We start from the raw sequence: 27,532 nt of genomic DNA, 5'->3' as shown, positions 1-27,532 counted from the left end.
TACAACTCACTCTATGTAACTCAAATCATTCATTTAAATCGTTACTCCGACTATACATGAATTATTTTGTCAACAGGTTTCATCGTGCACTAATGTAGACTTTAAATTATCCATTCAGTATTTTTATTTCCAATAAATTAAAGTTCAGTAGTTATTTAGGTCTAGACGCAAGGCATGAAATATTAGTTATTTAATGTAAGAAAAAAAAAAAATTATTTAAAAAAATGGTTAACAAGCACCATCTGGAATAAGTTGGATTGATGATTAAACACTTGGATCTATATAAATATGGCTTCCGATTGGCCTCATGACTCTCTCAACATAATATACACCATACAAGATACCATCTACGCCCCCCTCGGTACCGGACGTCATAGTCCCCGGAATCGCAATTTAATAATTCGGGCAACATCATTCGGGTGGATGAATAGATAGGGCAAGCCCATGCGTCATCATATTCACGACTAATGAGAATACGGACCAACGGAACCACATGCCTATCATCGTTATCCTTATCATCGATGCGATCAATCCCATTAGACTCTGATCATTGATTATTGCCCCGGCAGGGTGATATCGCAGGTATACCTATACTCGGTCAAGTGACGTACGTCGTGCCGAGAGAGACATTTCGACCCGCAAACGTCGTCGTATCGCTCCTCCTCCTCCTCTTGGCCACCTCCTCGTTTCTCGATCACTCTAAATGACTCTATTAAGCCAATTATACACCACACCCTTACAACCGATCGATCATCTTTTGGAGATTACACATGTTTATCGAAAACAAGTGAATTCCAAAGTATGACCTCACAAAGCCGTCAAAAGTATCGAGTTACCCATGCGAATACTCGTGTCCAACCAAAAAAACGAGAGAGGATGAGAGGTGTTGAGAAAAAAAAAGAGAGAGAAGCGAAAGAGGAGAGAAACAAAAAAAAAAAAAAAAGGACACGAGGCCAGTGACGGCTGGACAAAAATTGAAAGGGTAATCTTTGCCTTAAAGCCAATTAAGCGAAAGAGTAAGCGCCGAGGATTATACAGAGGAGGGAGGGAGAGGGTGTGGGGCACGTAGCGTCGAATCGACGAGGTGACGTGAATTTAATTATCGAAGTGTGCAGGGTGTCCCGTCCCGACCCCTCGTTCGGCTCGCCGTAGGCAACTAAATGCATACCCACGTAGTCCATATCGAGTGCATTGCAGAATCGGATGTATCGCGAAGAGGGGCTTTAATAAAAACGGGCTATCGTCGCTTGTTATGCCTTCCCACACACGTACGTGGCGGCACGTAAGAGAGAAAAATTCATGCAAGCAAATATTTTCCCTCGATCTCCCCCCCATTCGCCCCCCCCCTTTTCGCGTACAGTATGTTCTGGTCCCCCCCGGCCCCCCATATAGGTGCTAGTGGTTTCGAGTGAGCTGCTGAATATCGGTTTTGCGGCACATACGTGCTAATACCCTTTGATAAGCAATTTACACGTGTGTGCTCTCTTCTATAAAATCCGTGAGAGTATGGGGCTCACTTTTTTATCACCTGGTCCTTCATTATTCCCCGCTACTGTGTGTCTACGACAAATCTTCTTGCTATCATTTTGCGTATAAATAGAGAGTAGATACACATTTTTGTGTCACATATTTTGTTTTTATTAATCTTGTAGTTATTACACAGCGTGTCACGATGTACATTAACAAAATATTTAAAAAGTTACATGATCCTACAGTATGTAGATTTGAGAGCACACATAGATAATACATAAGATTACGTATACACATAAGCACACTGCGGTGATGTTGAGTGTTAAAAAGAGCGATGTGGGGGGGGGGAAGGGGGGCATCGATTTGCGGCGCAAAAAGTTGCAGTTGATGTGTTTTTATTTATCACCCGCATAAATTTATTGCCAGGGTGGTATATCCCCCTCGTCGCCGTTAAATCGCATTACGCAGATAAATTGCATTTCCAGGAACTCACGCGCAGCTTTTTCACCAACGGCGGAGCGACGGATTGAAATTGAATTGTTTTGCCGCGCGTGTGTTGTACTTGTCTCGAGAGCACGTATGGATGTGGGTGTATGTGTGTGTCACAATGTCGTGTTATAAATAAGTAAATAATTATACACGTAAATAAATAAATAAATAAACATATGATATAAATATTGTAGTGTGGTTCAGGTGATTAGGAAACAGTGTCACTGAATTCGATTTTCGATCTCGATGGTGCCCTTGTGTACATGGGACTTTTAAGCCCCATATTACGTGTTTACGGAGAAACACGTTAAAATCAAATGAACAATAAATATTTATAGTTCTTTTCATTTGATGTCTTAAAAATATTGTGTTATCGTACATTTCATTTTTTTTCGTTTTTTTGTGTTTGAGACACTTAGATACTTGTCGGGAAAATTCATTTTTAATCACAGAGATAGACCTTGAAATGAAAACTTTATAACTGTTCACTCTCAATACTGTTATAAATACAACTGTTAAAGCGCACTTGAAATTTACACATGATTGCTCATGCGAAAACTTTTTTTCCCCCCAAAATTTAAACGAAAAATACATCTACAGATGAAAACTTCATATAAAAAAAAAAAAAAAAAAAAAAAATGTCTTGGATCGATCCAGCTACCAAATTAAAGTCGTTTTGCGTGATTTCCAGTGGTCTGAAAAAATGTGTTACACATATGCACGAAGAAAGACAAAAAAACACCAGTAATCACCGATCGAATTAATTCAGCAGATAAAATCACAGATACAAAAGTGGCGGAGGAGATATTACACACACGGGAGATCACTCCCGTACGTTAGATTAGCCCGATTTCCCGGCCGTCAATCGAAGCATCGGGTATCGCTTACATGCAAATCCGCAGCCGAGCGGTTGGGAGCATCGAAAACCGATCGGTGTCAAACGAGAGGCGAGGCGTGCAGGTGTGAGGGGACACCGAGAGCGAAACCTATATACCGAGAGGAGGAGGAGGAGGAGGCCGATATCCGTGTATATGTACGGACTGCCGGGATAAAAAGTCACGAGCGCGCGTTTGTGCAAACGGGAGAGCGAAAGAGAAAGTGCAAAAGAGGAAAAAAAAAAGCCGCAGGGGTATGCAAAACGAGAGAAAAAATGGGCAGGGAACGGGGCGACACGCGTGTACGCACACGCGAGAGTACGTCGGAAACGCAACTGTGTGTATGGCATATGGTAACGAGAGGAGCCGGGGCTGCCTGCACACGCATCAGAGGCGGAGAGAGAGAAGTGCGATGTATTAATTACCAGAGTATTGATGTCCATTTGCAGGGCATACACACGTGTACGGGTATGGGGACGAGAGAGGGGGAGGGAATTGATGTGTGGTCGACGTAGGTACATCCGCTGCTCTCCCTGCATCGGAACGATGCTTGCAAATAGCCTCCACACTTCTACATACATATACATATACATATATATACCCACGTGCATCAAGAGGAGGTACACACTCCCTTCGATTTGACGCGCACCCGCGATCGTGTGTATGATTACCGCTCGATGTAATCCGCTGCACCGGACACTCATAGTTGTTGACCACTCGACGGACACCTATGATGCTCCTATCTCCCCTTAAATTTGTAACAATTAAAATTTTTTTTTTTTTTTTGTATAATTACCAAATGTATTTGTTGTAGTAGGTATGGTTGATATCCAAGGCATAAAAAAAACCAATAACTCAAGACGGGTATACGCCCACGCGAGGAAAGATTGCAAAGGAGAGCAGGGTGGGTGTACCTACCTACTTGTACATAGGGGTACGGGTAAGGGAAGATATTACACGTACATCCTTGGCGTACAGATAGTTTGGCGATGCAGCAGCGGCAGAGAGAGACGCTCGTTGAAATTTATGGGCAACTGCAGGACGACCATGGTCCCCGGGTCTTTAGCCGCTTATTAGCATGCGGTATATCACGGGTATGGCCGAGTGCTGTACTGTTATATATATATAACCAGTACACGCTATATACGGGGACGGCGTTGCTATACACAGTCCACGACAATAATTAGATAGATACGAGGAGAGAGAAGGAGATGACCCACAGTGGCGTGGTTGCAGCTCTATACTGGCTATGTACCGCGACGACGACGTCGACGAGACCTATACAAATTGTAAGCAAAGGTATCTATCTATACAATGTCAGTCTCGAGAATGCAGCCCTGTGTATATATGTATATATTGTACAGAGGAGGAGAGTTACCTTGGACGGGAACGAGAGTAAGAGCATGCAGCCCCTTGCAGTGCAACGGTTACCTATACTCCATCCCTCTCTATGTTGCTTACATGCAAATTACAGGACTGTATAACATATATATACATACAGTTACAGCCCAACTTGCATCTCGAGGCCCACCCCCTTCCGCGCGCAGCTGGGATAAACAATAACGATTAATCATGTAGCTCACCTGCTGCACATCCCCGTGTCTCAAGGAAGCTCCGTGGATTTTGCATCGCCTTTCGAATAGATCCGAAAGGAGTATGTTATTTTTGAGCCTATAGTTTTAACTTGAAGCTTTATAGTGTAAGACTACGCGTCTTTTTAGATTAAAGGAGTTGGATCAAGGGTGAGTTCACGAGGAGGAAAGATAAAGGGATCGAAAGAATATCGAGCCGAGGTCAGAGCTCGAGATGGTCGGGGCAGCCGTCGATGCGCGATAGCGAGGGCAGACAAGTGATAGACAAGAGGAGGGGGTTGGGCGGGGGGGGGGGGTTTAGTCCTGATGCGGTTGTTGCAATATTCGACAAAGGGTGGGAGGGATTCATGCAGCCGGGCTCGGAAAATCAGACAGTTGTGCAGCGCGTAGGGGGAGATGTCTTACCGCAATGACGTGCGGTCGAAGCGCCGTTCCGATTAATGCGAGTGACATATCCGATATTACGCTCCCGGCGGAATTGACTGACTGACTGCTGATGCTTGGAGGAGGGGATCCGACAGACGCGTCTTGGCCAAAAATTATCCCGTGATCAACCCCCGGGTTTCGCACCGATCGAAGACGAGAACATTTTCACAAAAATTAACTTTACACCCGATTAATTGGAAAACAAAACAAAAAAAAATCTCTGTAAGAAAGGAATAGATGTATGATTTCAGACAGATCGATGGCCCTTCGACGCGGAAGATCAATTTTAGCAGGTGTTGCGCGAGAGAGCGACATATCGGGTGATTAATTCGATTGATCGATCGCGTCCGGCAACGGCAGCGTCGACGACGACAAAGCCCCCCCCCCTTCGCTTGACACATTGAATGAACGGCCAAAAGCAAAGGGGTCACTCGGAGTGGGTGCACACGTATCCTGCACGGCAGAATCAGTATAGGTACGTGTGTAGTATAGAGAGGGGCACGCCGGGAATCGCATATCGGATACATATCTGCTGCGCCATATACCGTGCAGATATGCATATTGTGTATATATACGTGGGGGGAGGAGGGAGGGGGAGGTATAGGTGGTCGAAGGTGGCGGGTGAAGGAAGATACACGCGTATGCAGCCGTGGACGACGATATTGTCGCTGGCTGTGCTGTAAGAGAGAGAGAGAGAGAGAGAGTAGGTGGGCTGTCATTTGTCATCACGGCTAATTTGCCGGGCTCCTGAGATACGGCGGGTCGCCTCTGACGCGGTCATTATTAAGATGCGAATTAGTAACAATTTGCGCCGGATTTGCTCCTGGACCTGAACTGTTTATGGCCTTGTCGGATTAGCCGCCCGGGACCTTTGCTGGAACGTTAATCAATATTACCTCGCTCTTCTCGCGGGACGACGACGCTTACACGCCACCCTTACCCCTCCCCGATCCTTGTATACCTCTCCCGTCGTACGGGAGTATCGAGGGCCGTCCGATAATTGCTATCTACCGCCAAAGCCCTTTCGTTCGCTTTATAATCCGTCCCGACGTCGCAGGACTACATACATACATACCTCCGGTCTCCGAGAAAATTTCCCATTCAATTATCGATCACGTCGGCAAACACCTCCTCGAGACGTTTACTCAACGTCCCTTATCCCCCACCCCCTCCGCTTCTGTATCTTCTTTGTGCACGCTTGAATGATGTCGAGATGACTAAAACAATAGTAAGAGAGAGAGAGGTGTATACATACATGAATACCCATAGGCATGAATCAAGCAATAAAAGACCCCGATAAAACTGTCCCTTTCTCCCTTTCTCTCTTTTTTTCCTCGCAAAATTGGGGCACCGATGACAAATACATGCAGGAGCACAACGGGGGGGTGGGGGAGGAGTTCGACTGGACGCGAGTCGGAGAGGACGGACGTACAAAAAGAAAGGCGGAAAGAAAGAAGGGGGGGGTGGGATCAGGCAAAACCAAGGCTTCGTGTAGTGTACAGGCGAAGGGGGTGTTGCGGCTTGTCTCGCTTCGGAAACTTTGCGCTGCGGTCTCGGGAGCCGACGCGGGTTCGAAAAAGCCCACTACGTATACAGCGCCGGGGGAAGAAGGACAGCTAGCAGGACCCCTCCCCCCCCCACTGTAAACGCGGCCATTCTTTACGAGCTACATACACCCCCTGTATACACGCAAAGACTACGTATTCGCATGGTCCCCCGCAGACTCTCTCTTCGGCTGCTGCTACTCGTACCCCCTTCGATTTGTTTGCGGCTAAATTATTCGATCGCGCCAAGCAAATCCCTCTCGGCTTTTCCGCTCCATTCATTGATATTTTTTCTCCTTTTTTTTCTTTTCTTTTCATCCGTTCGTCATCGTCCCGAACCCGCGTTGCACTCTGGAATATTAAAATACGGCGCTGGGGGTTTTTCAATATTCTTAAAAAAGGTCAATCATCCAAATGGCAGTCGATGACTGTATACGCACACACAAACGCTGCAGAGCTGATATTATATTTATATGAAATACGAGTCAGGGTGTAATGGAGATTTCTTTTTTTTTTTTTTTTTTTTTTTTTTTAAGAGAGCGAAAGGGGTACAGCTAGTTGCGGACGGAGAAAGAGGGAGGAGGTGTGGAAAGTAGCAGCGGCGCGAGAGGGAAGACGGAAAGGCGCGAGGGGGTCAGAGGGGGTGCGTAAAGAGAGTTGTTGTGTTTCCAAAGGAGGAGGAGGAGGAGAGTAGTCGCGTACAATACACGTGGCAGTCGAGGGTTGAAGGTGAGTGGGGTGGGGTGGGTCAGTTCTCCATTGTCCGGCCTGAATGGGCCGCCCTTGCAAGATTTATTTCGTATACTTCACTTGCCGTTTCAATGGGCGATAGCGCGCAAACATACGTCGTATACGTACGTACAGAAAGGCCGAACTTTGACGACTGTACGCGGCCTTTCTTCGGTGCGCCCCGAAGAGAAACTTGTGAGTGTATGTGTGTGTGTGTACGTGCTCGGACATTCAGCACAATTGATGCGAGCGCGCCTGTGTTTGCCTTTGCGTCCCTGCCCGCGTTTTGCTCTAATAGCGAAATTTCATTATTTAAATCCAAACTCGCCACCCACCCCCTTCTCTTCTTCTTCTGCTACCTTTTTCGCTTTGTATTTCGACATCTTCGAGTTTCGGTCTCGAAAATGTTTTTAAAGTCTCGTCTCGAATGAAAAATCTCGGGGGAGCTTTGGAAGTCTTGAAGAAATTTTTCAAACCCCTGAGTGTCGAAAATTTTTCTAGAGACTTTGGGGATTCTCAAAGAATTTTAGGGTTTTTTTCGAGATCTCTGTACGAGACTTTTCATCATTACTTCTTTTTCCCATTTTCTCATTTTTTTAAGGAAAATTTATGGGCTGCTGTGCATAAAAACTTCATATTCTTCAAATGCTCCGACTCAATAACAGGTTTTTTTATTGTACAGTAATTCATTACATTTGAGATATTTTTGTATTTTATTTTTATAACTATAATTTCCGTGCTAGACCTACTAGACGTTGACTTTCAAAACAAAATCATAAGTTAAAACTAGACTTGTACACTCACCCTCGTTATTTTTTGCTACCACTCGTATCTACAGTATTTTCTACATTTATATACGTTTTCACTCAAATATTATTGTTATTACTGTTATTATTATTGTTATTTTTTTTTTTTTTATAATATTTTTGTATTAAATGCCACAGTAGGCATGCATCACAGTCATTTTCATTAAGTATCAATCGAATAGAATTTTTCTGGAAAAGAATGGGTACAAGTGAGTCAAAGTACCACCAGTTAGAGACAACGTAACATTTATCAGGATGTGAGGAATAAAAAAAAAAATTTCCAGAAAGGGGACAATGGTAGCACCCAAGACTGTTCAAATTCGCAAAACGTGACAGACGAGATGCTCGTGCGGGCGATTAAAGTAAGGCCAAACTAAGGGAGCCCCAATAAAATTAGCATGCAGACGAAGAAGAAGAACAACAAATACCAGCTCGTGGTACGTGCACGTAGCAGAGGCGGTGCACGTGATACACTCCCGAGTGCTTATCGCGGTCACAAATTAAAAATAATTATTTTTCAAGCCAAACCAACAAAGGGTTGGAAAAAAGGTGGCAGCTCCTCCGAGGGTGCACGCGCGGAAAGGGGAGCGAGAGCGAGAAAACGGCCACCATTATCCGGCCGATGAGATTCTTGTCAATGAGTTATTGGCGTCTTCTTACCGATGTAGCCTTTTCCCCCCCGGACTCCACTCTTCTTTATTGCGAGCGTCGTCTCAACCCTTTTTTCCTTTCCTCTCTCCAGCGCTCCTTTTTTTTTTTTTTTTTTTTTTTGCCCTGAGAAAACAGGGGGGAGCACTAGGCCGTGCAACGAGACGACCGAGGGCTACCCCCCAAGGGTCTCTTGAAACCCCTTTTATAAGCCCTCTCGGATAATCGAAAAACGCAAAGATCTGCCGAGTGTATACGTATATATACCCACGCGCGCGAGCACAAGCAGCTTTTGATTTACGCCAGTCATTAAAGATAAATAGAAACGCACGGTAGCCCCAACACCCCTTATCGCGCGCCTCGTTGCTCTATAGGGTTTTTTTTTTTTTTTTTTTTTTTTTTTTTTTTTTTTCTTAATTATGCATGCGAGAGGAAGAAAAAAAAACGAAATTGATTTTGTGGCTTGGACGGCGGATGGGTTTGTTTTTCATCGAGTCCGCGATGATGATTCCGAGATATACGACCGAGTAAACGTAAAATGAATTTCGATGTATACCAGAGATTTCATTTTCTCGCGGCAGAGAGAGCGAAATGTGTACGGGAGCGAATAAAAGTTGGGCGTGGAAGCGGAAGAAAAAAAAAAAAAAAGGATTGGCGAGGGTTCGGATCAACCCTTTCTTTTCGCGAGTCAAGACTCCACTCCCACGGGGCATTTCGCTAGACTTGTTGTACGCACTCTTGGTGTCTCTTCTTTATTCATTCGAGATTAAACCCTCAAACACTTGCCGATCTCTGAGAGAGTCGTGGAAAAAAAAAAGAGAGAGGGACTCTCGATCTCACTTTCATTTGGAAAAGAAGTCGTGGGAGTCCATTAATTACGATCACCCGAATAAATGGTAATTAATGGTAATGAATGGCCTTTTCTCACTTTCGGAGATAACGCCGTTTCGACACTTATACTGTACGTTTTGTTTTTTTTTCGGCTCCCTCGCTGATTCGCATCTCGTTGAATGGTCGAGTCATTTGAAAAAAGTCTGGCAGACACTGTTCTCCTCAGCCAAAATACCGTGATCGCCAATCAAAATTTTGTTTAAATTATCAAAGTCGTAAAAATCATAGCCGTAAAGAAATAACCACAACTCGATGAGTAAGAATAACACGCGACGCTGCAGGAGAGGAGATGGCTGCAAAAGTTTTGTCGGTACGCTAGTACTCAGCGCTACCACCAGATGCCAGCATCAAACGGTCGAACGAGAAGAGCGAGGGATGCGCGTGTTTTTTTTTTTCATTCCCAATGAACTGGAATACAACAGTAAAACCTATTTTTTTAATATTATTTAAATTTTGATTACTCTCAGCACAAAAAAAAAACAACAAAATTTAAGCGTGTCATGTCAAAAATAATACAGATACAAGAAGGGGGTATGGGTTGACTTGACCTCCGTCTCTTGGCAGCTCATCACGCCACTTTGATCGACAAAACTGTATACACACATATACGTATAAGTCTGCGGTCGGCAAAAAGAAAAATCGTTTACGGAAATCATTCCCCGGGAAATAATATACAACACGTACACCCACGAAATTCCGGTATCTCTGGCAACTCGTTTAGCACACGTCGCGTTTTTTGCTCGGCCGATAGGCACGTCTCTGTTTTTCCGAAGTATAATTGCGAATTATGATAATTATAGCCAACGGAACGGAACGGCAGGGGAGGGAAGGGTCCTTTTGTACTTTTTTATATCTCGTTTGGCTCCGCGGCCGGAGCAAACGTTTAATTACCGCTATCTAAAGCTGGAACGTTTCGCAGCTCGCGACTCACTCCGGAATCGCATGGCCGATGTAAATTACCCGCACACGAGCGACAAGACCTACCCCCCCCCTCCTGGCTACCATTTTTTTTTCTTCTTTATCGCTCGAGTATTTCAGTGGTTATTTTTTCCAGTCGCGGGGGAGGGGTGCACCTTACCTCCTCGGCGATACACACGCCGCAGAAACAGCGAAATTAGCTCGCTAAGGGGTGGTGGGGGGGGTAGGGCTTAAATGAGAAAATTTTTAATTATACCTTATCGAAAAGCGATCTTGCACCGCTACGTGTATATATACACCCCAAGATCAACGTGATTCCTCGCAGGTATATTTATACGTCTCTGGATTTCGCTTATTCATATCTTCAAGATTTTTTATGTTTCTCCGTCACATCCCCCCCCCCACCCTCAGGTTTTAAATTTCTTTTTTTGTGCGAAACTAGACTTTACCAGACGGAGGTTCGAGAAAAAACAACAGAAGCTCGATACATCGCGGTGTACGAAGGAGTGAAAAAAATGAAAATTCCAACGAGCCGAGGCAATCCGTCAAGTTAGCACTTGAGGGGGGGGTGAACATGCAGTTTTTTTTTTTCCGCCTCACTCCGGGATATACGGCTGCAGCGCGAAATTTCGGTTTTAAGAGAAAAAGAGAGGTAGTCGAGGGCTGAAAGATGGACGCGTATCGCAGCGGCTGGGAATATTAAAGCCGCGGCGGGGTATGGCCGAGCCGTCGATGATGGGATAAATAATTCAGGTTGTTGCGCGGGGCTTATTAGTTCGGCCGGAGGCGAGCCGTAAAAAAAACTTGTTACTCGTGGGGGAGGCGCTCGTACGTCTCGGCGTGCGATTTAGCCGCGGGAAGGAAGTATTTTACACGCCGCCCGTCCGGCTGCCGATGCAAATTTTTTTTTTTTTGCGGGGAAAAATGAAACTCGGGAAGGCTTCCCTACCTTCCCTGCTGATTAGACCACGCGAAGCGTGTACGTATAGCCGCTCTTTTTAATTTGGAGTGAAAGACCAGCTAACAGAATAGTTTATAGCATTGGCTTGAAAATTGAATTTTCACTCATCCAGAACTTGTTATTTATCCTGTGTCCTTTTCAATCATATACATACATGCATGCACCAATAGATCACGTGCTAAGAAGTCGGCGCAAACCAAGAGGCAATAAAATATAGCCTTCAATCGTAATACACATTCCCCATTCTTGATTAATTGTAAAAAAGAGATCGTGAACAATGAAATGTAAAAAAAATAGCCAATGCGGGTCACGCCTGTAGTCAGTTGGTTCGGGTGCACTACACGTTTGATGTTTGCAGTTCGGTAGGCGCACGCGGGTCTGACGGCAGCCTTACCCCTACCACTGTACCTTTTTTTTGGGGGGGCACAGCCACGATACTCGCAGTACGTATACTTATCAGGAAAAAGACGCCCTGAGCGGTGGAACAAGATCCATAGCCATTTGGAAGTTTTAATAAAGTTACGATACCCACATACCTATACACGGGTGTAGGTACTGTTCGAGAGGAGGGGAGGAAGAGGAAGAAGTAGAAAAAATCGACGAGAAGAGGAGGAGACGACATCGAGAGCGTGGGAGGGAGGAGTGGCTTTTTTTCTTCCGTCGCGAGACGCTCCTGCGGGAGCCAAGTGGAAAGGAAAGAAAGAAAGTTTATAAAATATTTAAAAGTACGGATCGCCCGGGGCGATAAATTTCCACTTACATTTTATTTTTGTTTCGCCGTGCTCTCGTTTCCTTCGTCTCGTTACGCCACCGGTGTGCGCCGGGCCTGCACAGACCCTCCGGTATATAAACGACGACGAGCAGAAAAAACAACGACGGGGGTACATGATTTCCCATCACCTTCGGTTTAGCCATCGCAAAATTATGTTTTTAGTCCTGAACATATAGTGCAACTGCAAAATTCACTTCTCCACAACTTCGGCACCGGTATAACGACCAAGAGTCTAAAGATGCCAAAAGAGACGGCGCAGGGGTAGGGGAGAACTCGTGCACATTAGAAAGGAGCATCGTAGCGAAACAAGCAGCCATCAGCAGAGAGAAGTTGGATCGGCACGCGGAGGGAGCCGATATCTAATTTGCCGGAGTTGCGCCCCCCAATACACGCACAGCAACTCGTAACAGAAGGCATCGATTCCCATCTCGCGCAATAAGACGTGTATATACGTACACGGAAGCCGGGAGGGAATAACATCCTCCTCCTCCCCTTCCGTGGCGCAACATTTTCCGGTCGACGATGCGAGACCTATTTAACGCGCGCGCGTCCAGTAATGGGATATATACCCGCTCGCGGGGGCTTTGTCTGCGTGTACCTATAATGTATAATACACGGGGAGAGCCCTTTTTTCTTTCCTCCCCCGGTTTGTCGGGCCAACCCGATATACTTTGCTCTACAGCTCCCTTTACGGTACAGTCGCACCGACGGAAAGCCGCTTAGACCTGAGGTCGCGTTGCTGTACGACCGAAGCGCAAAACACGCGATCCGCGAGAGGATGACGGATTCGACCGATTCCCTCTTGTGAGCCATCCTCTTCCGCGTGCGGTGACCTGCGGTGAGCAAAAACACCCGTTAGGGAGTACCTCCCTTGGACTCGCCGATACGCAGGTAGGGCTTAATACTCTCTCGTTAGGACCCCCCAAAAAGGGGTGGTTTTAAAGAATCGGAGGAGGAGGAGATACGAAAGAGAGGGGCCTCCCGGGAGGAAAATCTGTGCAATTAGGCTTTGGTTTTCAGCTGTGTGTGTGTGTGTATACTTAGCCTCCAACAACATCGGCGGTGGGGAGGAGGGCTATAACTCAGCGGTCAGCGAAGATTTAGCGGGAAATTAGGTAACAATTGCGCCGAGCTCAACCCGCCTAACTCGAATACGATTGTTCGATAATGGGAATGCAAGAGGCGCGGCCTTAATATTGAAATAGCAATTAGGATAAATCATATAAGGTCTCGGCTGCAGCCAACACCGCGTGTATACATTATAGGTGGTGGCAGGGCGCGATTTCTCAAAGGGTCGTCGTATCGCCTGTGTCCTCGATTTAAAAGCCAACTATTCCAGCTGTAAGTGAACACTGCACGTATGGCTTGGACCACTATGGGTATAGCAGCACCACACACGGATACAGGTGAGTATACGGAAAAGAGAGAGAGCAAAGCGAGGAGCCTCGATCTCTTCTCCGAGCCCTCGGCTTGCTTCCTCGTATACGTGTGTGTATGTGCTCCCGGTGGAGATTTCCGGCGACAATACTCTCGGCTCGGCTATATTTCTTATCCTCCCTTCGCAGCAACACACGGGCGCGCGTCCGACTAGACCGCCTCTCTACCACTTGTTCTCTCGTTTCATTCGTGATGGACGATCGTAAAGAAGATCACGCGCCGAGAGCCCACGGAGCCGTAACGCGTGTGTGTATATACATATTGTGCACGAGCTGCGTGATCCGGAAGCCAAGGGAGCCTCATCCCGTGTCTTATACAACCCAAGGGCACTCTCGAGACGGTGCCCTTGTGTACCCTCTCCGAGACGCAAGTGTGTACACCACAACTGCCCCGTATAGGAAACTCCCTTTGTGTGAATACAATAAATTAATCATCGCACGGGCAATCGGTACGAAAACAAAATACACCTGTATCATCTCGAGCTTGATGTAACTGTAGAAAAAAGTGAGCCAACCGAAATTCAGCGGCTCGCCGCGAGAATTGGGAGCGTCGGTGAGGGGCTTCGTGGTTTTGCGAAAAGGGGGTCGCTCGCTCTCTTTCGGACTTTCGCTGCCACGCGAGGCGTGTAACTATACACGAAGGAAGGTGATGCGTCGAAGCAGCTGAAACTGCGATTTTTTTCATATAGATGTTAAGTATGTATACACGGTAGAGCCGAGGTTCGGGCAATCCCTCGCGTGAAGGTCAGAGCCGGCGTCGAGGAGGACACCCGGGAAATCTCGCTTGGGCGAGCAAAATCGGGCGCAAAAGGGAAGAAAAGAAAGGAAAAGGGAGTTGGGGCGATAAAAAAAAAAAAAAAAAAGAGAGACGGGAGGGTCGGGGCTCGTTTTCACGGACTTTCTTTTCCCATATTATTCGCGGTGAATAACGAGAACACTCCGTCATTCTTTCCAATTTAAGTGTAACGAGCCACACCGATACGTTTCTCCTTATATTCTTCCGTGTGTATGCCAATGTATATATACATACATACCCGGGGAGCAGCGTAATCCGGGCATTTTTCACCATTAATCGCAAAGAGCAAGAGAGAGAGAGAGAGAGGGCTATAGGCGTGGGGACTCTGGCGCGCCACCCCCCCCCCCTGGTCGAACTGCTACGCACGCCCGAGCGCGCGCCAACAAATAATTAATTTCTCACGTAGCTAACGAGCAAAGCCGTCTCCTCCGGTTTTTTTCGGGTTTCCGTGTTTTTTGCCGTCAACGCTCGGAGCAACCCCCCCTAACGACAATGATACGCGATGACGTTTGGTCGGGGGGGGAAAAAGTAAATCAGAGAAAGCACTCGCTTGTTGTAAATTCTACGGTGTGTGGTGGTGTGGTAGTTGGTCCAAGGAGGAAACGACCGGGGGGGGGGGTCGAAGGTGATGTTTAGTTGAGCAGAGGAGATAGTTACGGTCAAGACGGAGAAACAACAACAACAGCTATCAGAGAACAATGGGGGGAGGGGGGGGCACGTGGGGAGTGTCGCGTCCCGCCACTTGTCAATTTCTTGCTCGAGTGTCGGGGGCAAGTTAGTCGGTCACGGTGTGCCGATTCGAAGAGACAGAGGAGCCCTAGCCCGGATGTCTTGGGGAGGAGGGTTCTGGTGGTTCGAGTGCCATAAGTCGTGGCGGGCGAGGGACGGCCGAGACCGACGGTCACTCGTGCGCCCTGGATTTGTGTGGTGCGAACGCGGGGCGGACCAGTAAATTCCACCCCTTTCGCGGTCTCTTGGTGAACTCGGCTCGTAGATCCTACAACTATCTCGCAACAACTCTCTCTCTCTCTCTCTACCCTTCCTTCCTTCCTTCCTTACTCCCGTCCCTCCGCCTTTCACGAGTATATCCGTCTTTTTCGTTGGCCAACTTTGTCCTCTGCCTCTCCCAAACATACCCCGATCATCCTTTTTCGTTGCTTCTTACAAGTATAATGATTGCAATGAAATGGCTTTGACGGTGGGAAGCCAATACTGAGATAAACTGAGCCAATACGAGAGCGGGGGGGGGGAATCATCTTTCGGTGGAAAACGAGTTCGAGATACGCGCGATAATTTGATACGGTGGCAACAACATCAAGAGAACAACTGCCTTCGGGGCACTAATGAGCGCGTAAGAATTTTTCATTCCCGCAAGACAGGGCGTTCGGAGGCAGGAGGGGGGGTGGGGGGTAAGAACGGGCAAATGAAAAAAAATTCTAAAGAGCGAGAGGACGGTGGTGTGTAAAGAATCAAGTATTATATAGGAGAGAAAAGAAAGGAGGTGAGGGAGTGGGTAGTCTAAAGCACGAGAGAGAGAAAGATATACTTAATGGCGCATGGCGATATTAAAATGGCATAAAAATGAGCTGCAATTTGTATCTGGGTTCAAAAGCTGCCCTTGGAAGAAAAAAAGGGGGTGAAAGAGAGAGAGAGAGAGGGTACACGTCATCAGTGCGGCACGTATATAACCTCCTAACCTCGAGGCGCGACGAGCTTATATTTATGTCGTAATGCTATTATTATTATTAATATCAAAAGTCGTGGGGGGCAAGGGGGGGGTGTTGTTCACTTAATACCCTGAAAAATCATCGTATTTCCGTATGAATTGATGCGCCTATTTCTCCTTACTCTCTTTTTCTTGGGACCGCCAAAACCATATCTCTCTCTCCCCGCTGATGGTGACCATGTGATTTACACCCACCTCCGGATAAACGCCTACACATTTTCCCTCACGAAATCTTTGCTTTTGTTACACTTATTCTTATTATTCACACAATATAGTATTATATTTTTTTTTTTTTTTTTTTTTTTTTTTTTATAAAACCAAAGTATCCAACATGCAAATTAATGTAAAAAAAAAAAAAAATACGCACACTTGCATCATTTGAATAAAATGCACGGAATGGGAAAAAAAAACGTATGCGGCAGAGCTGCAGCAGTTGAAGAAACATCAAGCTATAGAAATTACGATCAGAGTATTATATTATATGTGCGAGCCAACTGTGGAGAAAAGGGGGGAGTGTGTTACGACCGCATGCCGTGTGTAAATGCCTCTAAAACGGATTCGTGCCGAGGGTTCGTTACTTTTCGAGCGTTTTCGACATAATGCCTTCCCCGATAACGCGGCATTAGCTTTTTCAGGGCTCGTCCTTTTTTTTTTCTCTCTCTCTTTTCCAAATGTACATCAGAGAGACTGTCATACTCGTGGGACTTTTGCGGGGAGTCCTTACGCTCGGAAGGAGCCTCGGATAAAAATGCCATTTGAATGTACACACGCGACGAATTCTCTCGCGCTTTCGAGCTCGACAAAAAGTGTTACCCGAAGGAAGAGAGAGTAAAAAGATAGCGAGAGCGAGTGAACCCGGCGTCATTTATAACGCGTGACAATAAAGCCCGCGCTCCGTCTGGTAATAATCTTTATATGGATAAACGCGCGTCGTTTGCCGTTATACCGCTTGCGCGTATACACTTTCCCTTCTCCTTTTACGATTTGATGCCAAGCGCCACTCGAGGATGGAAAAACTATTCCAATTTTTACTCCGTGTCATATATTTCCCTCGATAATAAACACCATTCCGCAATTGTTGTTGCTACGTATCGTCGCGTGTATAGCCGTATTAAGTACATAAATCTGAAAACGATGGGAAGAAAGGGTATATGGTAACATACAAAGTAATGCCTCAAATCCAGCGCCCGGAATAATTTAATAGAGTATATCCATGGGCTCGGAATCGTTTAATAAAGTATGCGCGCGATGCGAAGATTCTCCACCGGAGAAGCAACCCAATCGGCCCTCGCCGAGTCGCTAGGAGTCGAGGATGCAAGGGTTCCTCCGCGGATTGGCTTTCATTAATCCGGCAGCTCCGAGGGAAAGTGTTACCTCAGAGCGCGTATATATATATATATACGTGTATTATAAATCGCGCGATGTACGTGCACGCGCTTGCCACCACCGCAGACCCCCGCAGATATTTCTGGCTGATGTGTGCCCTCTGCCACGCGGGCGTTTGTTTATGTGCCCTCACGCGCGTGAGAGAGAATTGTACCGTTAGGGGCCTAGGCACCTGAATATTTCAGTATAGGCGCGCCTCGGTGGTGTACGCATCACCCCTGTGCGCTTATTAAGGATCCGACACCCCTAGCCCCGCCACGGCGATGGTGCTTTGATGATCGAACAAGCAAAAGTTACAGCGGATGTATTTTTTAATCAATCTCACGCACGAGCCAGCGACACGGCCGGGGAGGGATTAATTAAAAATTTTACGAGGTTTTTCCGGCAAAGCGCGTCTTTGAAACGGAAAGATATCATCTATATACATACAAGGGAGAGCTCAGTCGAAAGGGCGTATCGCCCGCGGGAGAAAGAGAGATGTCTTGGGCGCGAAGGGGGTGCGGCAATAAAGATTCCCCAACTGCCGATCGTAGTTATAAATTAACGATCCTACGGATGTGTGTGCAAGGGGGAGCTGTGCGTGTGTATACGGGGGCTGAGAAAAGAGATGGAGAGAGCGAAATATCATCGAATAATGAATATTCATGCCGATGGGAAGTTGGGGGGAGGGGGGTCAGGGCTGTAAAGTTGCCCCCGTGGAGGATGATATCGTCGTCGTAGCATCAGCCTCTGCCATATTTTGCGTTTGTCTGGGCGTGTGTATGTTTGTGGGAGAGTGTAGCATCCGACTCCCGCTTTCCTTCCACCGGGTTTTCGCCGACAGCAACCCTTTGCGCACTGTTACGCTCGTCCCTCATCGAATGCTCGCACGCCACTGAGCCCGAGACAGCGTCACCCAAAACCACCAAAGATTTTTCACGTTCCGTTGTGCTACGGATTAAATTTTACGGGTATACGTGTACGGGAGCGTGCGAACGATTTTTTCCAAATACAAATCAGCGTCTAATTTCATATATATTGTACCTATACAAGATTACTTGGTCAACGTCAACGAGTGATCTTTCATAATATAACACCCATGTTTTGTTTTTTTTTATCCTTCAACTCGAGAAAATCGTAAAAGTTCACGGGGCTGTGCACGCGAAGATAAAGTGCACCGAGCTGGGTTCACGCACTTTGGTTACAAAAAAATGTATACGCCCAGGTAACCGAGCTAGATGCAGGAAAAAATCCCAGTAGGTTAAGACGATAACTCCCGCTGTTGGCCTGCACTCGTTGTATTTTGCACATGTGTTTTCGTGGGGGGCGGTCGAAACAAAACCCAAGATTTTATAGGCCAATACAGGGGGAAAAAATATATGTACACTTGGGTGGGACGAACGACGCAATAACTCGGGGGATCGAGAGACTTTACACCGCGGTGCTGCTGGTGAAAAAGGAGTAAAAGCAAAGGAGGAGCAGAAGCCGGGCTCTCACGTATGCATGTATGCGCGCGTGTGCACACCCGATTCCCCCCCTATATGCGGGCAGAGATGCATATACGTATACACACGGCGATCCTCTTATCGGAATTTAAATTTCATATCTCTCGGCACGTATGCGAACTTTTCTCTCTCTCCACCTTCCTTTCTTCTTCTCTCCTCCTCGTTTCTCCCGCTATTGTGCGCGTCGCATTCCGCTCCGGCGGTGGCAGCTATTTTCCGAAACTCCGCATCTGAAATTGTATTTTCTTATATATACACCAAAGTATTCCCCGCGCAAAGGAGAGCCGGCTGCCACGAACTTGGCCCTTTTTTTTCCCGAAAGTCGTAACATTCCCCGACAATCAGCGGCTTTATGCCCGCGATACAATACATATATATATGTATGCCCATTACATTACAATGGCGGTATTACCATTTAACGGGGGGGCCCACTTTAAAATTGAATTTTTCACCCCCCCTCACTTGGACGCCCACACGTGTACCGATACACTACAGCCACACACGTGCAGTATAGTTCGTTCCCTTATACGAGGCGCGAAATCATTCGTGCCATATACAACTTCTCTCCTTTCCGTACCTATGGAGTGTGATGTATAGAGAGCCGCACCGTCGAGCCTCCACCTCTGCTTTATTAATACATTCTATACATACGTATATATATATATAGAGGGGAAAAGTTTAACGGATGGCCGTTATGTACTCCGGGAGACGAGCCATTGCCGATACTGATAAACATATTAATCGTTTGATTATACCGAACGAGGCGTCACGCGCTCGGGGCTTCCCATACACCATAACGCACACAATAGGTCTGATGTCGACGACGCTTTGTAAAATTTTCCCTCGCCTCGGAATTTTTACGCTTATTTCCACCTACGCACGTAATACTACACTAAGGCGAGGGTGGGGCTCGATTTTTACTGTGGCCATTAACTTCCACTCTCGCTGTCGTTGGATACGTGCCCGCCCATGTACCCGATTTTAGAAAGTTCATCGATCGAGTAATTGCTCAATCTCGTCCCTTTACGTATATGCGACCAATGGTAATTTTTGTACCCTCAAATGTATTGGGTACGTGCTTAACGATGCAAGGATTAAAATAGAGATGGGGGTGAACTTATTCTTTTTATCGTTCCACGTGACGAGGATCGATACATCGCCCAGCAAATGTGTAGTGAGAATTACGCGATTGCACGTAATAATATATAGAAGCACGAGGTGTCGTCGGGCTGGTACTTCCGCGAAATGTATGTACACGCGAGATGGACGGACGACAGATGAGCAACGAAAGAGCGGAGGAAGGGCCAATTCCCACCTTACCAATCCTATTATTAACAATTAGCTCCAAACTACTCTTTGCATGCGCGATGAGGGGGTGGGGGAGTGTCCGTGGAATGGAAATATACATACTGTATGTTTATGGGCCTCCGAATGCGCGATAGACAGCGTGTGCTCTGTATCAAATTGTGGATGCTGCTCATGCATCTCTGCACGGTGGAAGGAGAAAAATGAAGGGGGTCGACACGCCGCGCTAAGCTAACGCTGACTTATGCGTCCGTAGGGTATTAGTCTCTAGCATTTCGTTTTTTACCGATTAATATTTTATTATTGCCTTGCTTTTACTCGTTGATGAAGCTTTGCACTGGTCAAACGTTGAGATGACATTTCACGTCATTGTTTTCCTTGACTTTGAATATTGCAGTAGATTATACTCTTACAAAAATATATATATACACCAACTACGTATAGATTTTCTCACAGAACCACTTAAACCGTTGAATCAGATTAATTTTAATTCAAGAAACAAAAATATCATAAATAATAAAATTACTGTTAATAACATCATCATTGCGTCTAAAAACGAGTGTTTTATAAAATAAATTGAAACGGTGTTTAATATTTGACAATAATAAAATTTACGACAGGGGTGGTTATTAAAAATTATTTTTAACAAACAATCTATAAAAATGACTCTACTGAAGTTTAGTACGAAAGTAGTTTTGACTAAAGTTGTAAAAAGACCTTCCAAGAAACCTTTCAACAAATAAAAAACGATATTCCCCTACTAATAAAAAAAAATTCAATAAATTGTCGAGAATCAAATGCTTATAAATTTTTTGTTAAAGATACTTAAGCAGCTGCTTCAAAATAGTTTCAATCCCTCAAAAAGACCTAAATACTCGTCTTTAGAATCAATCGGTAACATATTATTTTTCGGTGATAGTACAAACGCAGGTAAACTTACCAAAAACCATCAAAAGCTCCAAGGGGGTAACTATAGTCGTAAAGACAGTTATACACCGTCATGCCTGTAAAACAAAAAAAAAAAAGAATTTCCTTTAATGGGCATAAAGTCAAAGAGCTGTTGTGATTTTTTTTTTTTTTCCTACGAAAAGCTTTAGGGCTCACTTCCTGCCCATCACGGGGGGTGTGTACGTCTTGCCGGGAAACAACCCCCGAGTCACGGGTCATAAAAGTATCTTCGAGTCGGTTCTTCTTCTTCTTCTCCACACCGTAACTATACCCAAATACACGCATAGCCACTTCACCAGCCGATTTCCATCCGTCACCGTATGTCTGGAGTATTTATAGGCAAATCGCCCTCTCACTTTTTTTTTACGACTCCGCGAGCGAACGGTTATAATAAAAAAAGCTGCTCTCGAACCTCCATACATAATGGCACACACACAAGTCTCAAAAAGCCATTCGACGCCGCTTTGATCGATCGTTATCTTTCGACGCCTTCACGGCCCGAGATTTGCAAGCTCGTGAAATCAAACGCCCAAGTGGATACACACAACACACACCTCATGAAAAGGCGCGAGTAAGGGGGGAGAGGGGGTAGAAAAAAAGAAAGTATACAACACAGCGCGGAAAATTTTAACAAGTTGGGCGATAAAGCACGACGACTCTGTAGGAGTGGATTTCCAGAGGTACTTTTTTTTCCCCCGTAGTATACGTAAGGAAGGATTCGCAGTGGCAGTAAACCCAACTGCTGCGCGCGCGGGGCAAAAGTAACGCAATGCCCGGGAATATGTCGCAAATTAACCGAGAGGGACGAGACAACGGGAGGAGGAGGAGTCGTCCTGCGCGCTTTTATTAGAATTATCTTTGTCACTTTCGCCCCAAGTTTATATTTACTCCTTGGCGGGGCTCTTAAAGTCCCGCCGAGCGCGCGGGGAGGAAGACTCTCTCTCTCTCAAGAGAGAGCGTCGGTCACCTCCTGCCCCCGCGAAGACCCTCATTGGGAAAAAGGGGTGTGGAGAGTAGGTGCGACTACGGGAACAGCCCCGCGTATTATCTTTACGAGAGGGAAGATGGAATTAAACTGGGGTACAGCCACCCCCGCGTGTAACGGTATTCATTACTATGCTAATGTCACCCGTATTTTTGTTATCTGACCCCCCTCCCTCTCCATACGATGCAAAAAAAAAACACGTAGCGGCCGATGGCTTAAAATACTGCACACCGCGAGAGGCTAATAATCGCCAAATCAAAGCACTCGATGTACAATATTCACCAGTTGTTACTTTACTCCAATAATAGATGTGAAATAAATCCACCCCAAATTAATGGACGAAGAGCTAATGGAAATTAATACCTAATATACCCATACGTGTGTTTATTTAAACGCGACTACGGAGATAACGTGGAGGAAAAAATCGGAGGCGCCCCTTTTGGTTTCGCACACAGATTGGAGGCACCAGGAATCCAAGGAGAGGTTGGCGCGCACCCGGAAATCCAAAGTCACGCGGCAGCTCCGTTTCAGCGCGGATGAGTGTCAAATGGCAAAAGGAGAGAGAGAAATATAACACACGCGCGTCTGGCAGGAAAAGGCGCCCCGTGTACAACCCGACTCTTCGCCTTATTACAATTAGCCTCCTTATATATCTAATTAGCGAGATTCCGCGTGGCTCTACGGTACACACACGTACATACATAGGGAAAGACGCGAGTGAAGTTGCCACTGGAGCTCTTTCTCTTATATATACGAGTCTCTCTGCGCGTATGTACATGTGCCTCTGCCGCAGTTTCCTCTTTTGCTCGCACTATACCAATCCAGCGCTGAAACGTAATATCGCGACTGTTGGCAATGTTGCCCCCTCTCCTGGCTCGTTGTGTCGCATCGACTCCTCGCGAGCTAGGGTTATTGGGCTCGTGAACTTTTGTAGATTGCGTTCGAAATAGAAATAAAAAAGGATCGAGCTCGTAAAAAATGTAACGCTGCAATGGTACGGGAGGGGCACAAAGTAACTAATTCAGGCTCATAAGTAGATTTGGTTTCTCGAAAGAAGGAGAGCGGGGGGGGGGAAGGGAAATTAAAAAAAAGCCACAGAAGCCGAGTGGGAGGAGGAGCCCGCATGGAAATCCTCAAGATCGCGGATTTCATTTGCTTTGCACCGCCGGGTTGAAAGGATTTTTCAGCAGGTTTTTTCTTTCAGGACTGCACATGCCTGTAGACCCCCGTACAAAAAGTATACACACTAATCTTGCGAGGTCTGGCCTTGAGGGGGGGAGGGGGGAAGAAGAGCAACCAGCTAGCAGTGCCCAGATGAAAGTCCCAAGCTTAATTAAGATATGTATTTATTTTAATTCATGTCCAAACGCGGCAATGACCGGCCGGCACCGCGCGCTGACCCTCTCTCTGCTGCTCCATGGCTCTGTGGGTGTACGTGTAGCCCCACCCGCTGCTTAATTCCACTCGACTCTCCTCCAAAGATGATATACACGTATGTTTTCCTGGCGCACTGCAAACAAGCTGAAGAAAGAGGAGCTGGCGAAAGGGTTGATGCAAGAAATGCGCGTGCTAAAAGAGGATTTCCAGGGAGATTGGTAAGAGTCGATATGGGCATGAGAGCTCGTAAGTGCTCGGTTGATACATCCATTGTATTTGAGCTGCACCTTTTCCATGTACATAAACTAGATGTTGGGCTTAAAGGATACTGAGAAAGAAAAATTGAAAAAGAAAAAAAAAGCTTGCTATTAAAGATTGGTATAGACCCGATCAAACAGAACTCAAACTTTTGCTTGGATTTCGTGGCCATAATTAACCCTCCAAAATGGCACTGAAAGGCTGAAGTACTGTAAATGGCACTTTTGAGGTTGTTTTTTTATTTTATTTTCAGAAGCCCATATCACAGCAGCGTCAAAAAGAAGGAACTGCCCACAGTGAACAAACAAACAAGCAAAAAAAGTAAAGCCCGAGTTCTTAATTCGGAGATGCGGCGAGCATATGCACGATAATTGATACGAATGGCGGGTCGGAGGGTAGGTGTATATATATGTGTGTATATATATGGGATACAGAAAACAGCGTTGGCCGTAAGCCTTTGGTTGGATGCGGCGTCAACGGAGAAAGAGCAGCCAGCGTAGCGGCCCTATAAATTAATAAAGAATCCCAAAGTTTAGCCCCCACTCCCTCGGCTATAATGGAAATAATTATTAAATATTATGCGGGCCCGCGGTGTCAAGCGCCACTCGTCGCGTTTCCGCGAGAGAAAAGGCCAAGAAAGAACGGCGGGGTCCGAGAGACTCGGAGGGGGGTGCTCGCTCTCTTGTCTCTGAAGAATTAAAATATGGCCGGCACTTCGTTCTCATTGCCGTGTGGTGGACCGTAGCCCGTGACGCGACTGACGAAACAACGCCAGCCGTGTATACGTCGCCTTGTGCATCTTTTTTTTTTTACCTTATATTACCTTTTCTTGTGCATCCACTATTTTCCTACCTCTAGGTTTCCTAAAGCGGCAATCCTGTCCACTGGAAACTTTACTTTTATTTATTTTACCGAGTATAGCCATAGTTTTCGCAAAAAATAATGTACAAACACAAATAAAAAAGAATTTTTACCGATAACGTAACATATTACACCAGAACAGGTCTCGACGCAACATTGACAAAATAATTGTGTACTTTTTTGACAAAATTTTTATTTGCTTACATTCTTTTTTTTTCAAGCGTCTTGATATTTTTATTTCAAGACTAATCTGAAAAAATGCTTGTAGTTGATACGGGGGTAGATCCTCTTTTCGAAACTGCACCTGAATAGGAAAATAATTTTTTAAAGCACTTTGCAATGCTAAGTACACGCAAAATAATCTAAATTTGGTGAGGTAATCTTACGTCGACTACTTGTTGCACCAAGTCTTTGAATATTTCGGTTTATACTTGTGGAGCAGCCAACCCAACTGCCTTGAGTTTAGCGCACTACGCTGCCGGCATATCATCACAAGAGCTTCAGAGTTCTGTTTTGGTGCTCGTAGAATACAATCAGGTTGGCAAACTTTGGAGAAACGAAACCCTAGACCTACACCGTTGGACCACTTTTCGATATCATCGAGTCTCGTGTGCAATTTTTCATCAGCTGTAACGTGGGTCGTACAAACACTTACCATCGTAACCCGTTGGAATCGCTTGACGATGGAATTTGTGAAAAATTTTCAGCTCCTCGATACGACGCGTGCATAATTGGTTTGGTTCGTAATTTGTACTAGCTCGATAACGTGCTACGATAACTAAAATGACAGCGAGAATAATCTTTGAATCTGGACTTGGCGGAATTTTTAATTCAAACAATTTGTCGAGAAAGTTGTTCTCGTCGTTTGCACAAACAGAAATTACTGGCAACTGCATTTCGAGCCCTGCTTAATGCACGTTCAACTGAAAATAAACAAAAACAGGAACAATGTATCTCGACACTCTTCGATATCCATTTTGTAGAAAAAAAAGATACATCTTGCAGTAGGGTCTATTGGGTACCAAAAGATCGTCATTGTTCCGCTCGTGCAACGTGCCAGTCAAAATGGGAACCCGATGATAAAAAATAAAAAAACAACCAAATTGCAGCCAAGTATTGATACTAGCCGTATAACATATCATGACGTCAAGGGAAAAATTTAACACTCATCAGGTAGCGATGATACAGAAAGTTCGGCTCTGGTCCTTTTACTCTCGTTAACCTTTGGCAGAAAAGCACACCTATAGTACATAGAAACAGATAAAGGCCCACAAAGCTGATGAGCCGGAAAAGGTATAACTCGTGTGTAACATACTTTATTCCTGTACACCTGCGAGATTAAACATTGCGCGAGTCGATATATGTATATGTATATCCATGGACAAGAAGAAGAAGCCAAACGAAGCAATGAAATTTCACTTCTCACCCGCCAGACGCATGATCCGCGTGACGAGCAGAGAGGAAAATAATTCACCCCCGCCCCGACTCGACCGTAGGTGGAGGTATATACATGTTCCGTCAAATTGCATCCCTAACTGGCCGACGAGCCAACTTTTCTCCGCCTACGTTAGCTCTCCAGTTCGTTGTGATACACAAAGGTAGACGGAGGTAACCCGTAGATGGCCGTGGTATATATATACTCTTTTGTCCCGAAAAAAAAAGGAAATAGTATGAATTTTTAATGAGAGAAAAAGAGACGCGAGGAACGGCGTTTTCGCGCGTGGTGCTATTGCGAGCCACCCCGCAGCCTCTCAAAAGACACTCTGGTAAATAAATGATTACTGTGCGTGAGATATTCATCTTTTTTTTTTTCTTTTTTTTTTTTTGAAGAACAACCACCACCACCGCCTACAGTCGTGCTCAAGGAGTCCGAGGAAATGATGAAATCGCGCGGGAAAGGCTTTTGAAGAGAGCGACGACAGCCGAGTGCCCGGGAAAAAGAAAAAAAGCCACCGGGGACAAAAGCTCGCGCGTCTTGTGACGAGGCGCTTTTTTTTCGAATTAGAGAAGCGCGCGAAGGTTGCATCGGTCGGCCCGCCGGACACGCTTGGAAAAACATCACGCGCGTCCCTTTCCACTTTTCAAAGGTACACATAACGAGTGCACGCGTTGGATGCTCGCAGGACCCAGGAGGCATTGACAACTGCCTAACCGAGACGACTGCGCGTCGCATTAATCCCGAATGCGGTCGGAAGCGCGTGTCATATTACACACGCGCGCTTACCTTTTGTCCCGAGTACGGGACGTAAATTTTTCTGAGGGAAAAAAAAAAAAGAGGGTAGGGTATATACACACGCTCGCCGGCTCCGCAATTAAACTCTGTACGGCTCTCTGATTTCTTACTTACTTTCTCGGCGCGTACAATACGCGCAACTTTGTTTCTCCAAGATATCGCATCACGTCAACTCCTTGGTGCGCGCGTGCGTATACATTCATGTACACATATTTATATACACACGAGTCTATTAATTTACAGAAACGAAGGCACGTCTCTCGGAGAGGATGATCGCGGCAAGTGTTTGAGAGTTAAAAGTTTCCCAGAAGAGTGGGAGGGAGGGTGGGAGACAAAGGGGTCGTCGTCGTATAATAAGGTGTCATCTTATCTAATAGGGTTGGCGTGAAGCCGCAGCCGTAGCTATAGGAAGAGTGCATCGCCATGTATAATAGTAATTACGCGTTATTAACAAGCAAACTCGAGGGGTGGGTGGAGGTGCCTGCCGGTAGCACACGTATATATATATATACATATAATATAGGAGTCGGAGGGGGTGGTGGTCTGATGGCTGACTCTTGTCTAATTAACTGAGTTTAACCTTTCTCGCCCCACCCCCGCCCGTAGCCCCGTGCGC

The sequence above is a fragment of the Copidosoma floridanum genome, unplaced genomic scaffold (genome assembly GCF_036245765.1).
Source record: "Copidosoma floridanum isolate Cflo_tuat_1 unplaced genomic scaffold, Cflo_Japanese_pri ptg000019l, whole genome shotgun sequence".
NCBI lineage: Eukaryota > Metazoa > Arthropoda > Insecta > Hymenoptera > Encyrtidae > Copidosoma > Copidosoma floridanum.
Note: the sequence above shows the minus strand (reverse complement) of the source record.